Source organism: Cupressus sempervirens, chromosome 2 (assembly GCF_028749045.1).
Source record: "Cupressus sempervirens isolate cs-2001-9-10 chromosome 2, ASM2874904v1, whole genome shotgun sequence".
NCBI lineage: Eukaryota > Viridiplantae > Streptophyta > Pinopsida > Cupressales > Cupressaceae > Cupressus > Cupressus sempervirens.
Window position 1 is genome coordinate 444,495,617 of NC_143119.1, and position 26,850 is coordinate 444,522,466.

Consider the following 26,850-nt stretch of genomic DNA (forward strand, 5'->3'; position numbering starts at 1 on the left):
TTTCCATGTTCACTTCTAGTCACTGAAAACAAACAAACAATATATCACAAAATAACTTACTAGATTCTCTCTAGCAACTCTCAAAGTCTAGTTTGATTTGCTTTGAAGACCAGCCCTAAATGAAACTGAGCTCTCCAAAAACAATGCAAAAATGTAGAGAAAACTTGAAATGAAACTGGGCTCTCCAAAAACCATGCAAAAATGCTCCAAAAACCATGCAAAAATGGTCCAAAAACCTAAAATGAAACTGAGCGCACAAAGATGTAAAAGAAAAAATGTTTTTTTCCTTTGCGCATGTATAAGCCCTATGTTGGTCAAAATTTTGACCAACATCGGTCTTATATGTAAAAAAAGAAATTTTTGCCTTTACATTTTGACCACCCTAAATTTATTTAGTTGATGGTCAAAATTTTTGGTAGAAAAATGATGTTAAATGTAGTAGTGCATGTAGGATTTTGAGAAGCACAAAGCTAGGATACTCAACTACTAGACTATCTCCACTATATAATCATGAGATTATTGACATGCCATTCTTGAGATCTTAGACAAAAAATGGACCAGGATGAATTCTACTACTATATTCTTTGAGATTGCTTCAAGATTCTTGACCACATATCTAGATATCATGCAAGAGTGTCTCCATGTTCAAGAGTTGGCCTTATTTGTACTCATAAAAATATTGGTCCTCCTATCTTGGATTATGCTTTGCAATAGTACATGATTAATTTTTTTGAATGATTATTATGTTTTATATTTTATGACATTGATGAATATGGCACTCTTGAAGAGTTTTTGTCATCGACAAATTTTTGTTAAATATGTGACCACCATTAGGATGCTATGAAGAAAATTAGTGAAATCATAAAAGTAATGGTGGTTCCTTCCATGGTTGTACCTTTGGATCATTTTAAAGATACCTATAGGCTTACTTCTTTTCTCAAGATTGTTTATGTTCTACCCCTCCTCATCTGAGCTATTGTTAGATCACTCCTCAAGGTCAGCTCAAGTTTGTGGGATGGAATGTGATCTTCTAGTGTCAAAATGTGGAGTTTTGATTATTAGTATTCCTCAGTTTCTTTACCTATTTTCCTCTTTCCTTTTCTTCCTATCTACTTCTTGTGCCTTAGTGTTTCTTTAGTAAAATTCAAGTTGTATTGTACTTATTCTAAGTGTTAGATGCTATGATATTAGACTTAAGGATACTTGTTTTTTTGGATCTACAAACTCAAAATGTTAAATACTTGATTTTAGGTTATTGTGTGGTAGGGTGACTTATTTTGAGCTTGTCATCTTGATTCTTTGAACAATATATTTCTTTATAAAAGTTCAGACATTTTTTTTTAAAGATTTCAAATATGAAATAAAGATTAAAACAATTTCCCCTTATTATAAAGATTCATTTTCCCCCTTTTCTTTTATTATGCTTATAGATAATATTGCAAAAAGCTGTTAACATCATACTTATGTTTCATTCAATCATGCTATTTTTGAATTCTATTCTTTCATTTTTTTCATTTAAGTCCACTAGAATATTATAGATTTTTCCAAAGAAGTTCTAAACAATACAACCATTGGATATATTCATAAAAACCATTGAATTTCTTTTTCCTTTCTATCACAATGTAGTGATGACTGTACTCTTTACTTTCTAAATACCATGTAATATAAATATATTGTTTCATTTATCACCCTTCCGTCATTTTACAACTTTTCTAAATAATAAATAGTTCATGACTTTATTACCCATCTTATCTTAACTAGCCAACAATTCAATTGTTGGATGAAGTTTGAACAAAAAAATATATCATATCTTTTGGGCTTTTTTTCCCCTCCTAATTTTTAAGAGTTAACACTATTAACTTTCAATTTTTTAAGCAGCCAGTATAGCTAGATTTTTATGTAGTATATCGAGTCCTCTAGAGTTTAAGTGTGACAATCAATTATGAATGTCAAAATTTGCATTTTTTTGTATTTCCAGGGGTTTACCAACCCATTTGCACTAGGTTTTATGAAACAACTCTTTTTCAAAATAGATTTCTTTGCCCACAGAAAATGCAAGAATTGGCTATTGAGGATCATGAGTTATTTATTTTAATAATATAAAGAGATGCCATTTCAGTGAAGGGATTAAAAATGCAAAATCTGGAGTGGGTCGATAGTGTGATGTTTATAGTCACAATATAATTACAAAACCCACTAAAAATATAAAACATAATTTGTTGAACATACAACATAATTTGTTTTAGGTAGCAATAGTTATAAAGGGAATAATTTGGCTACTTATTGGTTGGAGTAGTGTATATAAGGGATCTCTACATGCTATTTTAATCTCACAATTTTAGTATCAGTTTCTATCTCACAATTTGAGTATCAAAAGAATAAGAATGGAGAAAGTTGGGGCAAGAGAGTGGAAGGTGAAGAGCTCTAAACCATTCATGGTGGCCCCTTCTCTACCTACACCTAAAACTATTCTCCTCCTCTCCTCTATTGATAAATTAGCCATGTTAAGAAGACATATCTTTACTTCCTTATTAGTTTACAATGCTCATGATAGTATTTCTGCTGATCTTGCAAAAACAATTAGAGAGGCTCTCTCCAAAGTGTTGGTGTATTATTTTCCCTTGGCTGTGAGGCTTAGAGGAAAAGAAAATGGGGATTTTGAAGTAGATTGCATAGGTGAGGGTGCTCTATTTGTGGAAGCAATGGAAGATAACACGCTTTTAGCCTTGGGAGATTTGGATGACGGCAACCCATCATTTCAATAGCTGCTTTATTCACTTCCACCTATTACTACTCCTATCAAGAACTTTCATCTTCTGGTTGTTTAGGTAATTCTTCACTTTGCTTTTTTATTTATAAAAAAGTGAAGGATTAAGTTTATCTCCTTTAGAAAGTGTTTTATCTTTGGGGTTGGGGTCGGGGAGAAGGAACAACTTAAACATCACACACTAAGCTTAATTCCTAGACCAAAGTGTTAAATAGTCAAAGTTGACTTTTTTATTCCAAGCTTAATTCTTCCCTGAGGAGAAGGGGGGTGGGGAGAAGGGTTATTCTTTTGCTTTCAAAAATGAGTTGGAAAGGTCATAGATGGAAGAGGAGTTTGAACAAAATGATAACACCACCAAGGTAAGGCAATCTTATTATTCATAGTTTTAGTATATTGAAACATTTGTTGACAAAAAATGTTCTAATGGGAGTTTGAACAAAATGATAACAATGTTATGATAAGTCAATTCTATTACTTACAATTTTCACATATCAGAACATATGTTAATGATTGGTGAAGTTGAATGGTTCTTAACAAACCCACCAAGAATATTCTAATATTGCTAAGTGCAAGACTCTAAGATCAATGCCACTAACAAATTTGGTGGAACGGATACTCCTAAATCCTTGACTCTTACTATCCTATATTGAGTTGTATTACTCTCTTATATTGGGTTTTATTATCTTGAATTTTCTTTTCCAATTTCTATATTCAAGCAACTTTTTGGATCTCTTAGTTTCTAGTATTTTTTTAGTTATCATTTTCATTACATTTGATGGATTTGTAACTTATTTATTTTGATTTATACTAATGATTTAATATATGATTTTTTAACAAGATTTGTGCATTGTTTTGTTGTTATTTCTTGTATTTACTTCATATAGGTAACTCATTTTGCATGCAGTGGTTTTTTTGTGGGAGTGAGTTTCCACCATAGTATATGTGACAGATGAGGAGCGGGTCAATTTCTTAAAGGCCTTGCAGAAATGGCAAGGGGAGAGGTTAAGCCCTCTTTAGAACTAGTATGGAATAGAGAGCTATTGAAGCCAAAAGATCCTATAAACCTCCAATTTTATCACTTTGAAACCATTATGGAGAGTGTACATAGTCCACACCAACCTCTATTGAAAGAATATTTGGTTCAAGCCTCTCTATTTATAAAAAATGATGTAATTAAATGTATCAAAAAATACTTTATGGAAGAAATTAAAGGGTTTAAGAAATGTTTAGAGAAATGAAGATCATGACTTAGATGTGAAACAAAGATCAATAGAAGAGAACCGCTCTCGCGCCATATAAAGTATGAAACCCCTGTGAGGCAAACAGGTTACTGATAAAGTATAGTAAGCCAACTGTCACAATGGCTTGACATTAAAAAAGCATAAAACAAATAAGAGAATCAAAGATGATATCACTGCAATTTATTTATTTCCATCATAATAGTTTCTGGTACACCCAATTTCATAAAACTCGATGGAATAGTTGAAGTGTTTTAATTTTAGGATGTTCTGAACTCAATGTCTTCCTTTGGTCATTATCTTAAAATGCAATTGCAGTTTGCTTATAGATGGAGAAAAATGGAAATTAAGGGAGAAGATGAATATATGATTAGAACACATGAATCAGAGCAAGGATTTTGCAGTTCAAAAACACATTGTTTAAAAAAATTAAATAAAATAATAATGCAAAACAATCGCCATTTTGCATAGCGATGCATCTCATCAGCTTTGAGTAATGTAACATGTATTGAGCACTTTAAAAACATAGAGAATGAAGGCATAAAATCTCTAAGTAAACAAGAGGACAACACTCGAGGTTTAATATTTCCAAAAGCTTACCTGTTATATTGAAAATTTGTGACAGACCAATAGAAAGGTCTCTTCAATAAGACCCACATAGAACTTCGTGAAAACACTCGTTCATCATGGTAACATAGTCCCAACAGAGGCAAAATGTGAAATGAAAAAGTTGAATGAATAGGCCACAGGTTTTATTAGGGTTCATAAAAAATCTGTCATGACTCATAATAGGACGATTTCACTTCCTATCATAAAACTAACCTGTAAATCTACATTTTCACTGTGGATCTCTTTCTCTAGTCAAATAGCCCTAGTTCTTCAACTACTGTGTGCACGTTGAAGCTGAATAGAATATAATGAAATGGGAGGCATTTTCCCTTTTTACATATTAAGCTCGTGTTGGTCAAAATTTTGACCAACACGAGTATAGATTTAAAAAAAGCCATATTTTCCCTTTCCATATCAACCAATTTAATAAATGGTCAAAAATTTTGGCCAAAAAATGACCTCAAATGTACTAGTGCAACATGATCACAAATTTGCATCAAGAACACTAGACCGAATGTAAGCCTAGAAAAAACTAAAAGTTACATAAGAGTTCAGGCCTTTTTCTAGCCTTAGGATCTCATTTATATAGCATGAGATGTAATAAGCTTGAAGCCTAGAGAAGAATGACACCTATCCTTAAGACAAAAGTATATTTATAAAAAGGCTACTATCATAAAAGACAAAATTTGGTGCAATAGAATGGTTACATCATAAAAATTCCTTTTGTGGGACCACTTTTGTTGTGGCCTCTTATTATTGAGGAGCTCCACTTGATAATTGGGCTTGGTACAATTGTCATTCCTCAGATTGTGCGACGATTGGATTTACATGTGATGGACTAGGTTCTGATATTTGAAAGCTAAGTCTACCTCATGGTTCTCCATCCAGGTCATCATGTACTAACAAATTAATAGTTATGCTTGATTATTTTGTTGCCAAGTCATCAATTTGAACTTTTATGCTTGTTATTGTTGTTGATTATTTATCCTTTTCCTCTTCTACTTTAACTGATGCATCAATTATTTGTAGTTTATCTTGGTCTACCTCATCTTCATAAATTTCATTGAACACTAACTATTTTGAATGCATAAGATTTGCCATCCTCTTATTGAAAAGTGTGTCATTTGGCCAATCAAAATTCAATATGTGCTACTACTTCTTTAGAACATATTCTCCTAATTTATTTATTTCAAAAAATTCCCTTCTTAAAGAATTAAAAAATATTTGAACTTTAACAAATTCCTCAGTTGTTTTGGCCAGCCATGTATGCCCCCTTTAATTTTTCACTTTATTAACCTGAGGCATAACAAATCATCCAATTCTTGGGCCCACTCCTCTTTATTCTTCAATTCATCCACCACTTTGAGTGTGTGAGGGAATAGATTGAAATATTCATCTAGATATCTAGAAAAACAATTTATGATTCTTTTTTGCAGAGTGACTCTATTGTCATCAAAATCAGAGAGATCATTAGTTATGTCAAATGTCTTCTTGATTTTCTCATAGTACAAACTAATAACTAAGAAGCATAAAGAGTGACATCCCTGTTCCTATTATTCCACTTATTCACAATTTTTTGCAAAGCTACCTCATTATTTTTTAGCTCACTCCATATATCCATTAGCCTTGACAATTGTTCATAAAATGTACGCCAGCCAATCTTTTCTACTAGATACATAATCATTTTTCTTATTTTGTCCTCATACTAGACATCTAATTCCACATGTAGTGTCTATAATTTGCTTGTCTCCTCTTCAAAATCCTTAGTTGTATAAAACTGAGGTCTTTGTGGAGTATTTGGTAGCTCTATGAGGGGAGTTGACTTGAAAGGTTTAATTTGAGGATGAGAGGATAAGTAATCTTGGGTTGGCTCAATTCTCCCACTATTCTTTTCCCAAATTTCTTGCCCATTTGAGCCATCTAAGCCTCTAATTTATGTATCCTATATCCTCTTTCCTCATATGCCTTTAGCATCTCTTCAAACCTATCATTGAGCTCCAAGAATTTATTGTTGTCCTTTGTGTTAGAATAATTTAGAATAACTAAGAGGGAGGAGGTTGGGGTGGGGGGGGGGGGGGGGGGTGAATCAATTATCCAAGGTCCAAATGTATAAATAAAAATTTTCACAACTTAGTGAACCCATAAAACATTCATACGCATGCATGCATCCATTATGAAATCACTAAAACTTGTATGTTACTATCCAATCAACTTGTAGAAATGTAAAGCATGAAACACAATAGATTCATCAACACACTTGACACAATGATTTATTTGAAAACCCAATTTGGGAAAAAAATCTAGTAACAAGCTACTCCTTTTAACTCTTCTGAAGTGATGCTTGTGAAAGGCCAACCTTGTTAAAGGTTACAATACACACTGTTAAATGTGACTTGATTAAGGGATTTCGATCACCATATTAGAAGTGAGCCTTGTTAAAGGACTTTAGGCCATTCACTTGGAATTCCACTTGGTCAAAGGATTTACAAATGATTTCTAGGTCAACCTTAATCCAAAGGATTTACCCTAGACTAATATTATTGTTAGAGAGTAACAATAAAGATTTGATCTGATACAACTTACAACTTCTCTTGTAGATTTTAGATCTCTGTTCAATCCTCAATTCTACTTGGCCTTCATACTATGTAGCTCTGACAACTTGTTCACCCTTCAAGATTTCATCTCCTAAAGCCTTCTTGCTTAACATTCCATTGTAGACCCTTTTCTTGGGTCATTTGATGAAGCAAAACCCTTAAATCCTTCTCCTCCTTAGGTTCACATACATGAAAACTTTTTCTTCATGACTAGAAATTCCTATAAATAGGAAATTAGGATATTTTCCCACTCATTTTCCATTGCCCAATTTAGGGTTTTGGATGGATTAGGTAGGATACAATGTAACTACCCCATATCTTGTATATGTTCTAGAAATTTCTCCTAGAATCCATTTGATTTTTTCTAAAAATGGTTTACATAAATTTTTGTGCCACCAGCTCAACAAGCTTATCTTCCTCCTAGTTCACAAGTTTAAAGAAAACAAAATTTTCAGCTTAGATTTGGTGAATCTTTAATTTTTAACACAATGCATCAGCTTGGCATTATCAACCTTTTGATGCTTGACACATACTGCATTGCTCGACATCAACTATAAAATCACTTAGGATGAACTAAACTTTATTTGATATCAACTATCTTGCTCGACATCCACTAGAATTTTCTTTCACTTGGCTCCAATTGACTTTTTGCTTGGCTTGCATTAACTTTTCTTAGCATCTACTGTCCACTTAATCAAGCTTGGTAAAAAAACTTTGTGTAACTTGTTCTTCTAAACTTTCTAAGTGTAGCCAACATTTATTAAACCTTAAGTAGATTAAAAATACATCATATCATCACTATCTTAGCTAATCCTTGTACTTCATTACATAATCATAACTCAACCTTTCATCTAGATGCTTTTGTTACCTCTTATTGATCAAATCCTCTTCATCAATCAACTAAGTGATATTACTTGAATCTTATAAGTAGTTGTCTTACCAACACATAGTAGGTTTGACATTAGTGACAAAAAAATGATTGAAACATGTAGCCTTCTTCAACAATCTCCCTCCCTCTTTAAAAAATCTCTCTTAACAATGATCTTTTCAATCATATTTCAAAAATTTCCCTCTTTGGCATTGATGGCAAACCAAACTGATCAACCAAGTCAATCAAATAATGAAGATCTTGTTCAACCAATTTGACTGGGTTAAAATAGTAAGACAATACCAAAAATAAAACTTGTATCAAAATCTATTAGCAACTTCCATCTTCTGATCGGTTACAAAACTCTTTCTTATAACTCCCTCTGAATTCCTTCTTGTATCTCCCTCTTGCTAGGTAGAAAATTATTTCTCCCTCTTTCTTACACACATGTGTCTTATTCTAAGCAACAACATTAGTAATTATTTGATCTCCCTCTAAGATCAGTAGCTTCTCCAACTTCTTTGACAATAGTCTCTTGTACTTTCTCTCTCAAAATTTATAAAAAATATCTCCCTTTGTGATTATACATTCTGGATCTCTGATCAATATCTCTTTCTCTGATTACACTTTCTTTCTTTTATGTACTTTCTCTCTTTCTAATTAGCATATCTCCTTTTCTAATGGTGATCAATTTAATGTACTTTCTCCCTCTTTGACAACAATGTCAAAGACATGTACCAAAAACTTGTCATCTTAAAACATGCAAATATAAGCTCTTGTAGTTTTTTCAGCTTCTCCCTCACTCACCTTGTTGTGACTGATTTGATGTTTTAACTCTGTGATTACTTTAGGTAGATCCCAAAGTAAGATCCACTATATCAATTTTTATTATATGAATATCAGCTTGCTTGATGTAGAGCACTTCTCTTGTTATTTAGATAGCCTTTGATAGGGGTATCACCCCTGGTTTACCTCTTAGATACTCATCAACATCCTTAGGTAATGGTTTTGTGAAGATATCAACAATTTTTTTTGAAGAAATTAACAATTTGTTTCTTTGAGTTAACATATTCCATATTCACCTCTTTATCTTGAACTAATTTTCTTAAGTAATGATACTTGATTGCAATGCACTTTTTCTTTTTGTGCATCACTAGATTCTTTGATATATTGATATCACTTTTATTATCACAATAAAGTATCACTGGTTTTGCAATCTCTTTCTTCATTCCTTTGAGTAACTATTTGATCCATACAATGTTTGTGTAGTTTATAGTAGCAACAACATGTTCAACTTCAGCAGTAGATTGTGAAGTACAACTTTTTTTTTTGTTAGTCCATGTTTCCGGTGCTCTTTCTATCATCAATGTTTCCAGCCCAATCAACATCAGTATAGGCATTCAATTCAAATTTTTCATTCTTCTTGTAGTATAGACCAAACTCTTCTATTCCTTTCAGATATGTCATTATTCTTTTTACCACCATTAAATGATTCTCCCTAGGATTAGCAGAGAATCTTACAACTATCCCTACAAAATAATGCAATATCAGGTCTGCTATGTACTACATATTGCAATTTGCAAATCATAGACCTGTATAATGTTTGATTCACCTCAAAAGAATTATTATTCTTTGACAACTTGTGTCCTATCACCATAGGTGTACTTACTGGTTTGGAATATTCTAAACTAAAAGTCTTCAATATTTCTTTGACATACTTTGACTGAGTGATGTATATATCATACTTCATCTGATAGACTTACAAACCCACAAAAAATTTGATTTCTCCAAACATAGACATTTCAAATTCTTGCTTCATCTAATTTGCAAAATCCTTATATAAAGCATCTTGACCTCCAAATTTGATATCATCAACAAACATTTTAGATAGTAAAATACTCTTGCCTTTTTCTGTCTTTATGTATAGATTGTTATTATCATCAGTCCTTTCAAATCCAATCTTCACAAGATAAGTATGAAGTCTCTTATACCATTCTCTTGGTGCTTGTTTCAAGCCATATAGAGCTTTGTACAATCTACATACCATGTTCTTATTGTTATCATCAACAAAATATTTTGGTTGTTCTATGTAAGATTCTTTCTCTGATATTCCATTCAAAAATAATCTTGCTTTATTTCTCATGACTTCACCATTTTCATCTAGCTTTTTTTTGAATATCCACTTGGTGCCTATCACATTCTTGTCTTCTGGTCTAGGAACCAAACTCCATGTTTTTTTCTTCTCTATCTCTTTAATCTCTTCTTCCATGGCTTTGTACCAGTCTACATCTTCTAATGCATCTTTTACTATTTTTGGCTTCTTCATACTCAACAAACATGATTCACTTCTCAATCTATTTCTTTTCATTGGCTTAACATTTTTATTTTGATTAGAAAGATGATGTCTTTTGACATATTTAGACAATCTTGGCTTAGCTCTTGTTTCTTCATTTATCTTTCAGCTTCAGAATCACTATGTACATGTCTGTTAAGTATCTCAACATCTCTTTCATGTATACTAATCTAAGAATCAAAATGTGCACCCACTTCATTCTATAACTCAATATCTAAATGTAGCTCAGTTCCTGAATGCAACTCAACATTCACAGGATGTAAATTGGTAGTTACTGAAACTTGTTGTTGGTTTGTAACTTGATTTGTAGCATCTTTTTCAGCAGGCATTCCTTCATAAAAGTATACAAATGATTTTTATTCTTCTAGAATTTTGGTGGATTGAACCTTATGTACCTCTTTATATTCATCAAAATTCACATTTGCACTTTGCACAATTTTGTCAGGGTTATAATTTAAAAACTTATAAGCTTTACTTCTTGTGGAGTATTCAAGGAATATACCTTCTTTACTTTTTACATAAAGCTTTCCATTCCTAACATCTTTAATAACATGACACTTACTTCCAAATACCTTAAAGTATTTTACATTGGGTGGATATCTATACCATAATTCAAAAGGTGTTGAATGAATACCTTTCTTGATTTACACATAGTTTAGAGTATATATAGTAGTACTTACGGCTTCTCTCTAGTATTTAAAAGAAATATTCTTCTTGCCACCCGACAACTGCTCTGCCGGCGGTGGAGGGATTTTTTTAAAGATTTTTGTTTTTTTATTATTTTTTACATTAAAAAATAATATTTTTTTTCATTTTCAAAGGCCCTGGAGGTTTTTTCTCCGTAACTTGAGCATACAGATGTATTTTTTCAATTCGAAAAATGTGCCGAAAAGCTAGTTCCGAGACGGAGATGTTGGTATAGGTGTTTTTAAATTTTGATGCAGTTTGGTTGCTTTTTTTTGGTAGTCAAAGCCAGATGTTCTATTTTGCACTCCGGGAGGCGTATCTTGAGCTTTCGATCTTCGATTTTGGACTTCTTTATATCATTGGAAAGCTCTTTTTGTGCTCTTTCTAGTGATTCTAGTTGTTGTTCCAGATTCTATTCCAGGCACATCCTATTCAGTCTTTTGCATTTTAGCATTCTGGTGGATGTCTTGATTATTTCAGGTTTGGAGATCAATTTTGTTGCTTCAGTTGCTTCATTTTGGGCTTTACCTTCTGTTGTTTCAGCCTTATTTTTTTTTTGATCATTTTTGATATTCATTGTAAGCATCTTTATGCAACGCATTGAGATAAAGTGCCACTCTAGCGTTTCAGGATCCTTTTCATCATTGTGATTCGTTGTACTCGCATTATTTTATAAAGTGCCATGGGGGGGGGATAGTTGTTTGCCACTTATATGCCCTCTTTCTCTATTTTCTCATGCAGTGTCGATGACACATGCCTTTATTGGTGTTTGTACCTCACTCTCGATGTGTTTGGCTCCTGTGTTGTAGGAGATTTTTGGCCCATCTTTTCAGCTGCCTGTCACCTCACCTGCCTTAAGGGGAGGTTATATTGCTGTTCTATGCTTCTTTGGTTCATGGTTTGTGCCTTCTATTTCCATGGAGGTTCTACAGATCAGCATTTTGACAGAGTTTTGCGGTTCTTGATGCTTCAATGATTCTCTTTTGATCTCTTTGTTCCTTCTTCTGGAACATTCTTTGCTATCTCTTTTTGGAGTAGGGTTTTTCCCACGTGGTTTTCTCTATTTCTCCTCTTTATAGATATTTTTTTGTGATTGGGTACCTGATCTGGCCTCGTTGCCAGGACCCAATTCTACTTTCATAGCTGTGCTAGGTTAGCTTCCTCCCAAGCTTCGCTTAAGGGGGGGTGTTAGAGTAATTATTTGTTTGCACTTATTAATTAAATCACTTTGATTTAATTAATTAAGTTTCCTATTACTCTAGTTTGCTTAAGCTATCTTGTAGGTGCATATAATTAATATTCTATTAATTATATTGTGCAACCCTAGCTTTTTTAGGATTTAGTTTCCCTTTTCAAGTTTCATGATTCCTTTATAAGGATTCACCTCTTTGTATTTTATACATTCACTTATTGGATTATATGAGATATTGCTCTTTGCATGTCCATAAGATGGATCTGGCTTTTTGGCCTCCTTGATTTTTCCTTGCCTTTGTTCTTTGCTTCATCCATGTGACAGGTTTATGCATGCAGGTGTTCTTGGGAGATTAGTTTTTCACCTAATCTAATACTTTTCACAACTTAGTGAACCCATAAAATATTCATACCCATTCATGCATCCATTATGCACTCACTAAAACTTGTATGTTACTGTCAAATCAACTTGCATAAATGTATAGCATGAAATAGAATAGATTCATTGACACACTTGACATAATGATTTATGTGGAAACCAAATTTGGAAAAAACCACCATTAACATGCTACTCCTTTTCACTCTTCTAAAGTGATGCCCTTTGAAATTCCAACCCTATTAAAGATTACAATACACATTGTTAAATGTGACCCAATTAAGGGATTTAAATCTTCCTATTAGGAGTAAGCCTTATTAGAGGAATTTAGGCCATTCACTTGGAATGCCACCTAGTTAAAGGATTTACAAATGGCTATTAGGTCAACCTTAATCAATAGGATTTACCCTAGACTGATACAATTGTTAGACAATAACAATAGAGCTTTGATTTGATACAACTTATAACTTCTCTTGTAGCTTTCAGATATTTTTTCAGTCCTCAATTCTACTTGGCCTTCATACTTTTTAGCTTTGACATCTTTTTAACCCTTCAAGCATTTGCCTCCTTAAGCCTTCTTTCTTAACATACCATTACAGACTCTTTTCTTGGGTCACTTGATGAAGCAAAACCCTTAACTCCTTCTCCTCCTTAGGTTCTTGCACATGAAATTTTTTGCTTCATGACCAAACATTCCTATAAATAGGAAATTAGGATATCTTCCTACTCATTTTCTATTGTCCAATTTAGGGTTTGGATGGATTAGGTAGGATACAATGTATCTACCCCATATCTTGTATCTCTTCTAGAAATTTCTCCTAGAATACATTTGAATTTGCCTAAAAATAGTTTACATCAATTTATGTGCCACCAGCTCATCAACCTTATCTTTCTCCTAGTTCACAAGTTTCAAGAAAACAAACTTGTTGGCTTAGATTTAGTGAATCTTTAATTTTTAACATAATGCAACAAATCAACATTATCAACCTTCTAATGCTCAACACATACTGCATTGCTTGACATCAACTACAAAATCACTCGGCATCAACTAAAATTTACTTGGCATAAACTATCTTGCTCAAAATCCACTAGAATTCACTTTCACTTGGCTCCAACTGACTTTTTGCTTGGCTTGCACTGACTTTTCTTGACACCTATTATCCACTCAGTCAAGCTTTGTAGAAAAAAATTGTGTAACTTGTTCTTCTAAACTTTCTAAGCATAGCCAATATTTTGTAACCTTATGTAGATTAACAATATATCATGTCATCACTATCATAATTGATCCTTGTACTTCATTACATATTCATAACTCAACCTTTCCTCTAGGTGTTTTTATTACCTCTTATTGATCAAATCCTCTTCATCAATCAACTAAGTGATAGTACTTGAATCTTATAAGTAGTTATCTTACCAACAGATAGTAGGTTTGACATCAGTGACAAAACAATGATTGAAACACATAGTCTTTTTCAACAATATCCCTCTTTCAACAATATCTCTTAACAATGATATTTTCAATTAGATTTCAACACTTTGTAACAACAAATCCAAAATCCACCATTTCTTTAGTCATTTGGGACACCTTTTCACTATCTACCTCCTTTTCCCTATAGACCATGAGGCTGCTTGTATGCTCAACATCTGAGGCTTCTTGCATCCTGGTTTTATCCTTTTTCTAAATAGACCATATCACTAAGGCTTGATTATCATTACTGCATTTCAATCCCTTATGGGCTTGCAAGACCTCTTCTTCAGTTTTGAATTGAGTATCTTTCACTTTTCTCACAATGTCAAAAACCATGCATTTGCAAAATCCCATTCAAGTAATATAAAAATTCTTAAATCCTTTAACAACTATCTTCCCCCTTAAGGGGTTATCCATGAAAACTCCTCCATGAAACTAGCTTTAGCTTCTTCTTTAATTTTAGAGTCCTTTTTGCCAAGTTGCTCTACTTTGATCATTTTACACTTGGCCTCAAAATTGTCAATATTTCTTTTCCACAAAAATTGAGCAAATGCTCTTGACTTGACAATACCTTTGTAATCTCCCATAGTGAGGGCTAGTGTTGGCATAGGAGGTTCCTTAGGCACTTCTTCTATATCTAATGTTGTAACTACAATATCCCTCTCCCCTCCCATTTGTCTCAACTGCTCTCTCAAGGATTCTTCATCACCTATCCAGAGTGGGGTCTGGGTAGGGGAGTATTCTTCAACCTCAGTAGATGATCCCCACTCCAATTTATGTTTCTTAGGTTTAGGTATAGTAGGTGGGCTTTTAGATTATGGTCTTTTGTATTGACGAACAAGTTGTACACTCTTGGCCACTATATACCTGACTTTCTTCTGCAATGTGTACTACCTTTGGTTCAAAATCATCTTACTTGCCATCTCTTCTCCACCTCAATGGACTTGTCAAGGTATGCTTGGGTTAGAATTTCCTTCTTCTCATTCAAATTTTGCACAAAATCAACAAAATTATCCATCAACATATCTATTTTTGCACCCTAGTACTTTCTATCTGTAAGGGGATCATAGTCTGGCTCAAAAGCATTTATAACATCTAGGACCTTTCTATATACTTTCCATTTCTCTTTCCTATGTTCCTGCTCTTGTAATGAGAACTTATTCCTAACTATATCCTCTAGAAAGTACACAATGTGTTTATGAGCTTTTTCTTTAGTTATTTCTCTAAATAAGTCATAAAATCCCTCTGGGTCTATAAAGCAAGAATGGGATTGAGCCATTTGATATTTATCTAAAAACTTCTCCAAGTACCTCCATCCCTATTTGACAAAAACAAAATTGTGCACAATAGTAACTTGGGGAAAGAAAGTACTGTTGGATTTTCCCAATAGTTCTTTTTCTTCCATTGATCCTATCTTCCATAGGAGCTTAGTTCCTACTTTCAAAGGCAATTGATAGGGTAGTACATGTGTTTTTTCAAGAAAACCATAAACTCTGAATATAGTAGACATTGCATAAGGGATGATGTCTTCCCAATTGTGACTTACCATCAACCCTTTGGTATGATCTTTCAATCTAATCAGCTCTAGTAGAGATTGAGGTATCCTAGGGCTATCACCCACTAACAACATTCTAAGCCTAGAGGCAAAGTACCAGTCAAATCTAATAAAGCTTGCATTAATTACCTCCCATGTCATATGTGTACTCCACAATTGGATAAGGAGTTTCTCTCCATCCTTTTCCAATTCCAATTTCATTTCTTTAGAGAATAAAGTAACTCCCTTACACAAACATATGTCCATTAACATGAAGTACCAACATAAAGGCTTATAAAATTTAGCCTTTGCAATACCCATTAACCCAATATGAATATCTTTTGCTAAGAGAGTAAAAAAATAAAAAATAGAACTCATACCATACTGAAGGGTTTGAGCAATAATGAAAATAATAGAACTAGGCATGTGGTCATGTTCGTCTATGCCAAAGATCTTGCAGAGAGAAATATAGTGCCTGTGCTCTAGGGTTGAAATATTTTTTAAACAATGGTTCTGGAGTATTTGATGCAAATAGGGGTAATGATTCTATCTTGACAACATGCACTTATAGTGTTCCCCCCTTTAAATATACCCTTTGTGTATCATACCTAGCCTAGAGGTCTTCCATATCTATCTTCTCATGAACTACATGGTTAGGATTTAATTTGAAAACCTCTTTGATCAATTCTAGTGATACCCTAAAAAGATTATCACTGGCATGATTCTTCACTATCCTAGTTATTAGATCATATTTCTTTGACATTATTGCAAGAAAATCATCATCAAAGAAAACTCCTAGGATAATTAATTTTCTAGTGTCAAATTACCACACATTATTCAGAGGGGTATCAAGTCTTCTTTCTACAAACCATTTACAAAAAAGCTATAAATCCTTGATAGATACTTCAACATCTCTTAACCAATTTTCTTTTTCATAAAAACCCACATTGACTAATAACCCAGGGTTCATTGGTGTGAATTCTTTTCCCCTAGCAAGTTCATTCGTGGATTGTGGCATTTACTCTAAGAAATCATCATGTACAACCCTTTTTAAGTAATCTATTTTCCCTAAGAAATCCCTTTGTGGAGGTATGTTTAATAATTTCTTACTGTGAATATACTTACTCAATTTTGTAGAAATCCAAAATACTCACCCAATTTTCCTATTTTTCTCCATGAAAGTCATTAATAGAAACTCCAAATCCTTGGAAAAGTGTGCCTTTAGCTCTAAAAATATTTTCTTTGTGAGAATTCTATAACTTTAGTGTTTGATAATGAAAATTAAGCACCCTTATTGCAAAATTGATCTCACATGGAACAACATTAATCAAAATTAATGCCCCAATAGTCATATTTTATGTCATGCCACATAATTTGAAATTTAACCATTGATTTTTACAAATCAGACTATTTAGCTTTAAGACCAAATGATTTCATTACCCTTTAGTGAAATTGGCCATGCATCAACAAGACACCTCCCTGCATTTTCTAAAGTTCAAATAATTTTAAATTGTGGGAAAGCACCAATCGTGGATCTTCGCAAGATCAATAATCATGAAAAACCTTTATAATTACTACATTTTCATTTTATATTTCGGGCCCACTTATAGAGTCACCATCCAACTCATTAAACACATAGGCTTCTCAAAAAAATCAACATAAGACATTTGGCGTGTGTCCCACCTCAACATTACTAGGTAATTTTTTGAATGACTAACCCCTGGCCATGTGTCATCAAGGCACTTCCTTGCTTTCTTTAAACATTGAACATATTCATAAAGTGGGAAAGCACTCTCTGGCGATCTCCAAATGATTGATAGTTCCACAAGATTTAATTTATTTAAACCTAGTTAGCAACAATAACCAATGAAAATGAGTTAACCTACCATGTGTTTTGACATTTTCCAACTGTTCTGAGACTTTTCCATCCTAGCAAAGCATACCAAAAATGACATCATCAAATACACATGTCATTAAGGTATTTCCCCACATTTCATAAAGTTTTCACATCTTCAAATTATGGGAAACCACTGATCGTTGATCTTTAGATGATCTACAGTACAATGTTACATTGTTTAAAATATCCCCAGTCACCTAATTTATCCAATAAAATGGCTCAAGCTTTCCAGTGTGTCCTGACAATAGTCTGAAAACCCTAAACTATTCTAACAAGTCCAACTTTTGCAGCTCATTATTAAGGAACTGACATAATCAGGGGCTATGTGTCATGTAGGCACTTCCTCGCATTTTCTTAAACTTGAACACTTTAATATTGTAGGAAAATGCTCATTATTGGTCTTTCTTTGATCAACAATTTGTAAAAGTAGACCATTACATGGTTAAAACACTTTCAACGAATACTAGTGAGTCAACATGAGATTAAAACCATGGTTTAAAAACAAAGGTTGGAAGCAACAAATTTTTGGGAAAGTATTTTAAAAATAAACAAAGAGAAAAATAAAAAGAATTTCTAAAGCGAAAATATGCTCGCATATTTGTCAAAATAAACCAATACTCTCCTATTTTTTGAAAAACGGGGCATAAACAATAAGGGTTAGATGAAAACTTAAGGTTTTCATCTAGGGATTTTAACACACCCTACTTCTAAAAAATGAATCCAATGGATTTTCACTATGAAATGCAACAAATTCATTAAAAGTGAAAAATTAGGCCAATAGGTTGATGCTACACAAACAATATGTCATATGCTGCTATTGTACCTTCATCTATCACATCCATCACTACTCCCTACAACTTAGGTTGTATCTCCTCTAACTATGCATAGGCCACCTATATCCCAATTATCTCCTCCATGTTAAGCATGAATGCTACTAATACTACATTGGGGGAGTATCCTAAGTATTAGAGAGTATTGACATGTTGCATTCATGATTGTGCTTATCATTGATGCCAACATAGAAGTAAGTTTGTAAAGACTGATAGAGTAGTAGACATAGATCTTAGTTGTACATATAAGGTTTTGAGTGTCTAGTGATGAGGATTCATGGACATGTTTAGTAAACTATCTTTATGATGAGGTTACTTGCACACAGTCTAAGTTGAAGATGCACAAAATTTATACCTAATTTATAGAGAGTAGTATAGAGATATAGTACTTAAGAAGTTATTTATGATGTTTTCATTATAATATCCTTTGACAGTGATATAATCTGGTGATGCATGATCAACCAGTGATAGAGGACATTCTGATGGTGATGTTAGTAAGTGCCCAAGTCCTAAAGTCTCACGTGTGAGGTTTTGGATATACTATGAGTTGAAGTGCTATTGTAATTATGAATGAATGACTTATCTTATTATAATTAATTGGGAAAGCCTCAAGGTTGACTCAAGGAATTATTTTGAAGATATGGTATAAAGGAAAGATGTTTTCCTTATTTAAAAATAAGTATCAAGTATTGTATTGAGTGTGTAGTGAGAAAAGGAGAAGAGTGTTTACTGAATTTGAGTAAGCGATCTAAGGGATTATTGGATGTAAGTTCTATGATTTGGTTACAAGATCAAAGGAGTAGAATTTTGGTTGACATGATAGAGAAAGAAGAAGGAAGTACAATTCATTTCTATTATTCTACAAGGAATAATACAAAGATCATTTGGACAATGGGTTCATTGATCTTTCCCTCAAAGCTAATTGGTAGTGGGTGCAACTATCTTCCACAACTCCTAACAGGGTTGGCACAACTGCTAACAAGGTTGGAATCTATTAACACGGATTCAAAGTCTCCTAATATGGACTGATATGTATGGAATGTTTATATTGACTCCTAATAAGGTCCATCCTCTAACAAGGAATATTTATATTAGCACATCATCTTGAGAGTACCATCCCCACTAGGATTTTCCCCAAGGATTTTTTTAGTGGCGATTAGTCGCCAGTTGGCGAATATGTCCCAATTAGGCTATAGAAATTGGCAAAAAAAAAAACACCATCTACTAGTTGACTGGTTCACCCAAATTTTATAAAATACTCATATAGTGGTCGGAACGTTCACCATTATTATTATGTAATTTCAGTTTGGTAGGCCGGTTCTTTGCCCATATTTCTCTTTAATGTTTACTCTTATTTGCCACATAATTAATTGAGTGCCCCTTTCGACGATCATCATTCGCCAAATTCCCTTTTTCCTATGTGAAATTTTTATTTGTCCTAGTACCCAATTTGCCATGGATTACACACAATGGGGTCCCAAATTCTCACCCTATTTCCCCACTCGATTACTTGAAATTACACGAGCTTCGCCAAATATTAGTTCTTATCATATGCAACGGTCAACTCATTCGCCAAAATGAAAACGGTTTATTTGTAGTTGTCTATTTAAGACATGAGTTTCATTATTGAAACATGCTGAAAGAAGGAGCCTTCTTCATAGTATTGCGACCAATAGAGAACCAAAATGACTACGACTATGAGTCCATAGTATTTTATTGTAGCCTTAATTTGATGGAGATGTCATAGTCAAATTTAAATAGGAAGAGGAGTAGGACTAATGAAGGTGGAGATGTCCAAGAGAGGTCAACGAAATGCAAAAATATATCTTCATACTTTGGCGGGGGTAGATGCAACAATGTTGGTCAAAGTAAGGAAGGTACATCATCATAGGAGCCTGTACGATCTCAACCTACACAAGAGTCCATTTAACAAATTGGGGAGCCTAATAAATCTAGTGACAGAGTTGTAGAACCTGATATCTCTAATGAAGATGACCTTGAAGAGGAATATCCAGTAAATAACCAATACTAAGACAAATCAATCAACTTTGGTGATGATGATGGTGCAATTAACAGTAATAGTGACACTAGAGGGAGAGGAAAATCGAAAGAAAAAATTGATCATCACTGGGAGATGGCCAGGAGATTTAAATTTGATTGGGCAGAAAAGTATCCATTCATTGAGCCCATGGACAATCCAATTGTAGGTGAGCCACTAGTAGAATGTAGATGTGCAATTTGTAGTTGGAAGTATAAAAAGGAAAAGCAGTTGTAGCTTAAACTAGACACCATAGAGAAACATGTTGGTAAGATCTATGAAACCTCAACTATAGATGGTAAGGAAATAAAAGTGGTAAGATATAAAATAAAGGAGCAATGTTAACATAAAAGGAATGCTCAAGAATATTATATGTTTTAGAAATTTCAGATGAAGCTTGGTGAAGTTCAAGGTTCTATTAATGCTATTTTTGCAAAAGCAACTGAAGTAGAAGAACATGGAAAAGCTGTTCAATTAAGTAATGTTTTCTATATTTTGAGCAGAGGGCATCCAATGACAGACTATCTAGAAATGAGTGGTTTTTTACACTTTCTGAAAGTTCCTAACTATCTTGTTAGTCATTGGTCGATAAATAGTGGATGGGAATGGGCAAGTTGTATTGCACAGGTTGAAATAGAGGACGTACAAAGAAAAATAAAAGAGTCAACCTTTATTGCATTGTCCTTAGACAAAGTTACAGCAATAGATAATACGTCATGGATATGCATGCATGTTTATCCTGTACAGAATAATGTCTGCCAACCACATCTACTATCTGTTGCTAAATTGAGAGACAATGCGATAGTAGAAACATTATTTCAGTTAGTAAAGAGCAATTTAATTGAATATGGAGCTATGGATGAATTGGCAATAGCGAAGAAGTTGGTCTGTATTGGAGCGGCTAGAGCTTTAGTAATGCAATGTCAAAGGAATGGTCTTTGCACAAAGATGCAAGCTTCTTGTTCACCATATGTTGTTGCCATTCAATGTATGGCCCATAGGATGAATCATGCTTTTAGAGTTGTGAAGAAGTTTCCTTCACTAAACAAGGTTGAAGATTTAGTAAGAGAGTTGTATGCATATTTTTGTTGAAGTCCCAAGTGTTTTAGGGAATTTCAGTACTTTGCTGATGGAATTACCGATGGAAACAAGCTTATAAAAGATGTTGATACTAGATGGATCTCTTTGGATGGACCAGCATATTGAGTATTTTTTGAATATCAATCTTTTATTGGACTGATGTACGAAAATTGGGACAATGCAGAAAATCAGAGATGTGGCAACCTGCTTTGGAGGTTAAGCAATATAGAGACACTTTTGACTTTAGCATCTCTTCTTCCCATGCTAGAAGAAATGAGGTTAACTATGAAAAAAGCCCAGCAAAGAGCCATGTATATTGCAGAATATGCTCAGTTACGTAAAATGTCATGTTGAGCCCTCGATAGTCTCTATCATACTGACCTAAATTTATCCATTGATAGATTTAATCACTGGCAAAAACTAACAAATTTGGATGATCTTGATAATTATTTAAAGATCATTGAAAATTGAGATTTATGTGTTTGTGTAAGGGGATTTCAGATACCAATGTACTACAGTGCCCCAAAGAAGTGAGCTACAAGAGTTACAAGGGAAGAGTTTACCAAGATCATCGAGTCTATAGCATCTACTGCAAGGGACATAGCCTATAGAGTTTCCTCTAAAATAATATCACGATTCCCATATGATCAATTGCTTGAGGCCATGGCAATTGTGTTTCCTCAATATTGGTCCTTCAACAATAAGGAAGATTATCGTAGAAGGCTGTTGATTTTGATAAAGGAATTTTGAAAATCTATAGAATTTGATGGAGTGACTATCAACAGAATATTAGATGAGGGTCTTCTTAGACAACAATTAGGCACCTTTGCAAGGACCATGAAGCATCAATATCAATTAATGCATAACCCACATGAAGAAGGCTCGGCAAAAAAGCTTTGGACATAACTAAAACATAGCACATTGTTGCGTGAAGAAATTTTAGAGTACTTCAAGCTTGCTGATCTATGTCAAACCATGATATTGGGTTCAGTGGAGGATGAGAGAGTTTTCAGTGCTTTCGGCTCCCTAAAATCAAAGCTAAGAAACAAACTAGACAAGAATTTCGAATCATGCTTGAGGGTATACACATCTAGGTATAATGTCAATACTTTTCCTTTTCAAAAAGCAATAGAAATCTGGAAGAAGAGATGCAAAAGAAGAAGGGTGGGACTGGGCAACACCATTAACCAATCTCCTACAATGACTCCAAGTGGGACAAGTATAGTTGGTAGTGGCACTAGCCATGGGATTCAGAGTCATAGAAGTAGAAGTCAGAGTGAACTTGAAGTTGAAGAAGACACAAATGAAAATGAAGAGAACAATGAAGCAACTAGACTACCAGAATTGGATGATGATGATGACATAGAGATGAATTGGAAAATTTAGGAAATTTCTGCTAAATTAGTAGTGGCAACCAATAGGTATTTTTTGAACTTATTAACTACTATATGATATCCTATCATTCAATGTTCAATTTAGAAAAGCAAGAAATTAGAATGTATTATGTTTCATCATTAAAATTTGAGAACAAAGAGTATTACTAATATAGAGTGTAGTTTATATCATGTCATCAATGATCATTCATATTTGAATTTGAAATTCCTGAATGAAATTTTGTTTTCTATTTTATTCATTTATTCAACATACATTGAATTGGAAAACATGAAAATTAGATAGAATCACAGATTCAATTCCACAATTAATAATTATTAATGGTTTTCTTTTACAATATTCAGCTAATATGGTACAATTCTTGTAAGCCAATGACCCTAAATTCCCTTTTATAGAAACAAGGGAGCAACAATAGTTTTAGGTCAATTTGCCTAATGTGAAGTCTCAAAATCTAAATTAGTAAGACATCTACAAGTCGACAACATCTCTACAACTTTAGTTGTACATTTTTGCATTTGATAGGCTAATTTAGTAAATTAGCAATTTTAGCATAGGTAATAGCATCTGCAAGACTGCAACATTGATCCTGTTCAAAAAATAAAGTTCAAACTTGTTACTTTAAACTCAATTCTAGAGTCTAGACTATAGTATGTAGAATAATATGAAAGATATTCATATATAGTAAAGATATAGAGATGATTGAAACTGAAAGTACTTTCACATACAGACTATAAGTTTATGTAGTATGCTCCATTCTTCTTCAGTTGGAAGGGCAAATTTTTTGATGTTATGGTAAATGACCTACATTCTCATCATCATTCCATACTTGGAAGAGCAAGTTTCAAGCAATGTTCATTCCACTAGTGCATGCAAATTTGTGAATGTTTTGATGCACTTTGCAATGCCTTCATGAGTTCTGTCCTGAGGAAGGTTGCCTAAATTAGAGGTTATTCGGTCCTCCAACTTTTTTTTGTAAACTTCTCTTCTGACGAAACCTGTTGTTGAGAAATCAGGTCTAGGACTTGGTAAACCAAGAGATATCAATTTTGTTGTTTTATTGTTCATCTTGGCGAGCTTTGGCCCAAATAAAGCAAGAACTTCTTCTGCTTCTGTTATTTTTTGACATTTATGAAATATAGAGGTCACCTTTATTATTGAACCAATGCGGTCCTGAATTCCCTTGCTTGCCAAATGCCTATCAGCAGTGCTATTGATTTCTTCCATAATCCGCTTTGCATTTTTCTGTCTCTGACCAAAACTTTTGTTCTCCTCAAGTTGCTCTTTAAACTTCCCAAAAACATCTGTAAGAGCTTCGTAGAGTTCGAACCAATCACACAAACTATCAGCAGAAGTCCTTATTTGCCCCTAGAAGTAATTTTTTATTTGCTTTACTGTATTATTTACATGGTCATTCAAGCCGTTTTCATATTTTTTAATAGTATCATTTGCCTTCTTTAGGTCTTCTTTCATTTTTTGGTACTGGTGTTCACTATGTTTTTTTATTTGCTCTGCTTTATTTTCCCACCCTTTTGCTTTCTCTTCCCACTCTTTTTTTTTCACCCTCTCATTTTCCAATTCTTTATTTAACTTATTGTTTACATTTGCAGCATTCTCCAAGTTTCTATATAACTTTGTTGAAGAGTCTTTTTCATCTTGAAGTTTTTTTCCCATTTTTTCCAAATTTTTCCTCAGAGTTTTCAGTTCTACATCCATTTGTTCTTGCTATTCAATTGCTTCTTTAGAGCCAGAGGATGAATTTTTTATCCTTTTCTCTAATTCTTTGCACCTGTTTACTACTACTTTCTCACTTGCCTTTACATTTGCTAGGTCAGCCTTTAACTTATCTATTGTGCCCTGAAGCTTTCCTTTCTATCTCTCCAACTTCATCACTGAACTGTAGACCACTTGGTTGGTCATTTTGCACACATTTATCTTTTCCACATTTTAAATTTTGGATAAATCCATTTGGAGGGTGCTAACTTGAAATTCAGATGGATCTAACTGACTCTTTGGTGGATTTTTATCTCTAGCTAGGGGCATAACAACCATGAATTCCATCATATCTCTATCTGGGTCATATGTGGGAAATAACCCGTTGGTTGCAGATTCTACATCAAGAGCTACATCAATTTCTTCCATCTTCATTGTCTTACTATTTTATCTATTCTTGTTTTTTGATTTTTCATAGTTAGTTACAAATTCATTGTAAGAAAAATTAGGATTTTGTGAGACAATTGAATGTTTGAATGGTGAAATAGCAGTAGCACTTGCTTTGATGTATGAGCTTCCACCAATACCATGAGGGTAACCAAAACCTAGACCCATTAGTGGGGTTTGTGGACTGTTCTGAGGGTTTTGTCTTGAAGGATGGGCAATTGTTGGACTCACAGTCACCATTGGCATTTTTGTACTAGTAGTACTACTAATACTTGTCATAACCTTCTACTTCTTTACACTCTCTTGATCTCTGGGACTAAATTTTTTTGCATCTATATACAATGTCCTTTTTGGACCACTAGTTGTAGTTGTACCCATGATATCTACAACTGTGGGAGTGATAGTTAATTTAGATTGAATATGAGTGCTTGGAAGTGGAACCGTAAATGAAGCAGGAACAAATTTAATTAACTGAGATGAATCCAATGTGGATGGAATTGACTAAGTTGATGATTTATCTCCATGCCCAAGCCCTGGTATCTGACTATGTTTTGGTGGTACAGCTGGTGGTTGAGGTGGTAACCAAATCCCTTCTCCACTGGGACCCAGACCACCAAAACCTTGGTAGCCCATTTTTTCTACAATTTCTACCCCTTTGCTATATAGAAGTTTGGTGGATGCATCAACTCCTCTCTAAATTTTTCTACTAGATGAGGGATTCAAAGAATCCTGGTCATCATAATCATCATTAGTATCACTGTGATGTGCTTCAGGTGGATGCTCCTTATTCCACAATTCATTAAATATTGTATCCTCTTCAACCTCATCACGATCTAAAGAGGTCTTTGGCTCATCGAGATTCTTCCTCTTTTTCCAAAATTGAGAAATTTTGCTTCGACTCCATCCAAAATCTATGCAATCATTCATTAGATCTTTTGGAATAGGTTTTGTAGATGGTTTATCAACTTTCTTGTAGAAATTGGATGATGTCATGCCCTGCACTTTTCCTTTCTGTTTGTGCAATGCCATTATTTGTGATGACAATTCCTGTATTGACATATTATTTTCAGCAGCATATTTCTCCATCTATTTTTTGACCTCCTCCCAGGAGTCCATGTTTTTAAAATTTTCAATCAAAGACATACTTTCATGTTGATATTTTCTTGTAGAAGTCCCAATGCCCTTAAGCCTTGCTCCAATTATGTTCAGTGGGTCATACTGCCAGTGACTGTCAACATCAAATCAAAAAATTGAAAAAAAGGCTTCAGAAACTTTGAATCTTCTTCTCTCAAATGCGAACCCTCCAAAGGAGAATGGAAAGGAGGGAAATATCATTTTCTTTTGCTGACCATGAAAGAGTACATCTGTGCTCTCCGTTTTTCATACATATTCCAATGCAAATACCCTCTCTGTTACATGTATTGGAATTTTTTAGGGTTCTAACCATGAACCATAAAACCTTAACATAGTGTACTCTTCCATTAAGTACTAGTTAGCCAATTGTAGTTCACTTCTGAGTTGAATGCAATTTCTACAAGTAATAGGCAATCTAGGCATTAGAGTGCCTATATTTTTATGGTACATTGGTGCCAAAAAGAAGTCTACAAAATTGTTGTAGTTCCTTTTGTTATCAATCATCCTTATCTAAGGTGTCCACTCATATATTAGATTTTGGCCTTAAGTCTGACTGCAAAGCTTGTTTGACTCAAATAATGCACGATGCTTTGCTAGGAGAAGATAGCACAAGTAGGTTGTGAATCTAAATGTCTTC

General features: G+C 33.7%; 1 pseudogene; it reads left to right on the plus strand.

The window, feature by feature from the left end:
- The first annotated feature begins 2,384 nt into the window (after positions 1-2,384).
- On the plus strand, positions 2,385-4,005 carry LOC149572980 (10-deacetyl baccatin III-10-O-acetyl transferase pseudogene; annotated as a pseudogene).
- The last annotated feature ends 22,845 nt before the right edge of the window (positions 4,006-26,850 follow it).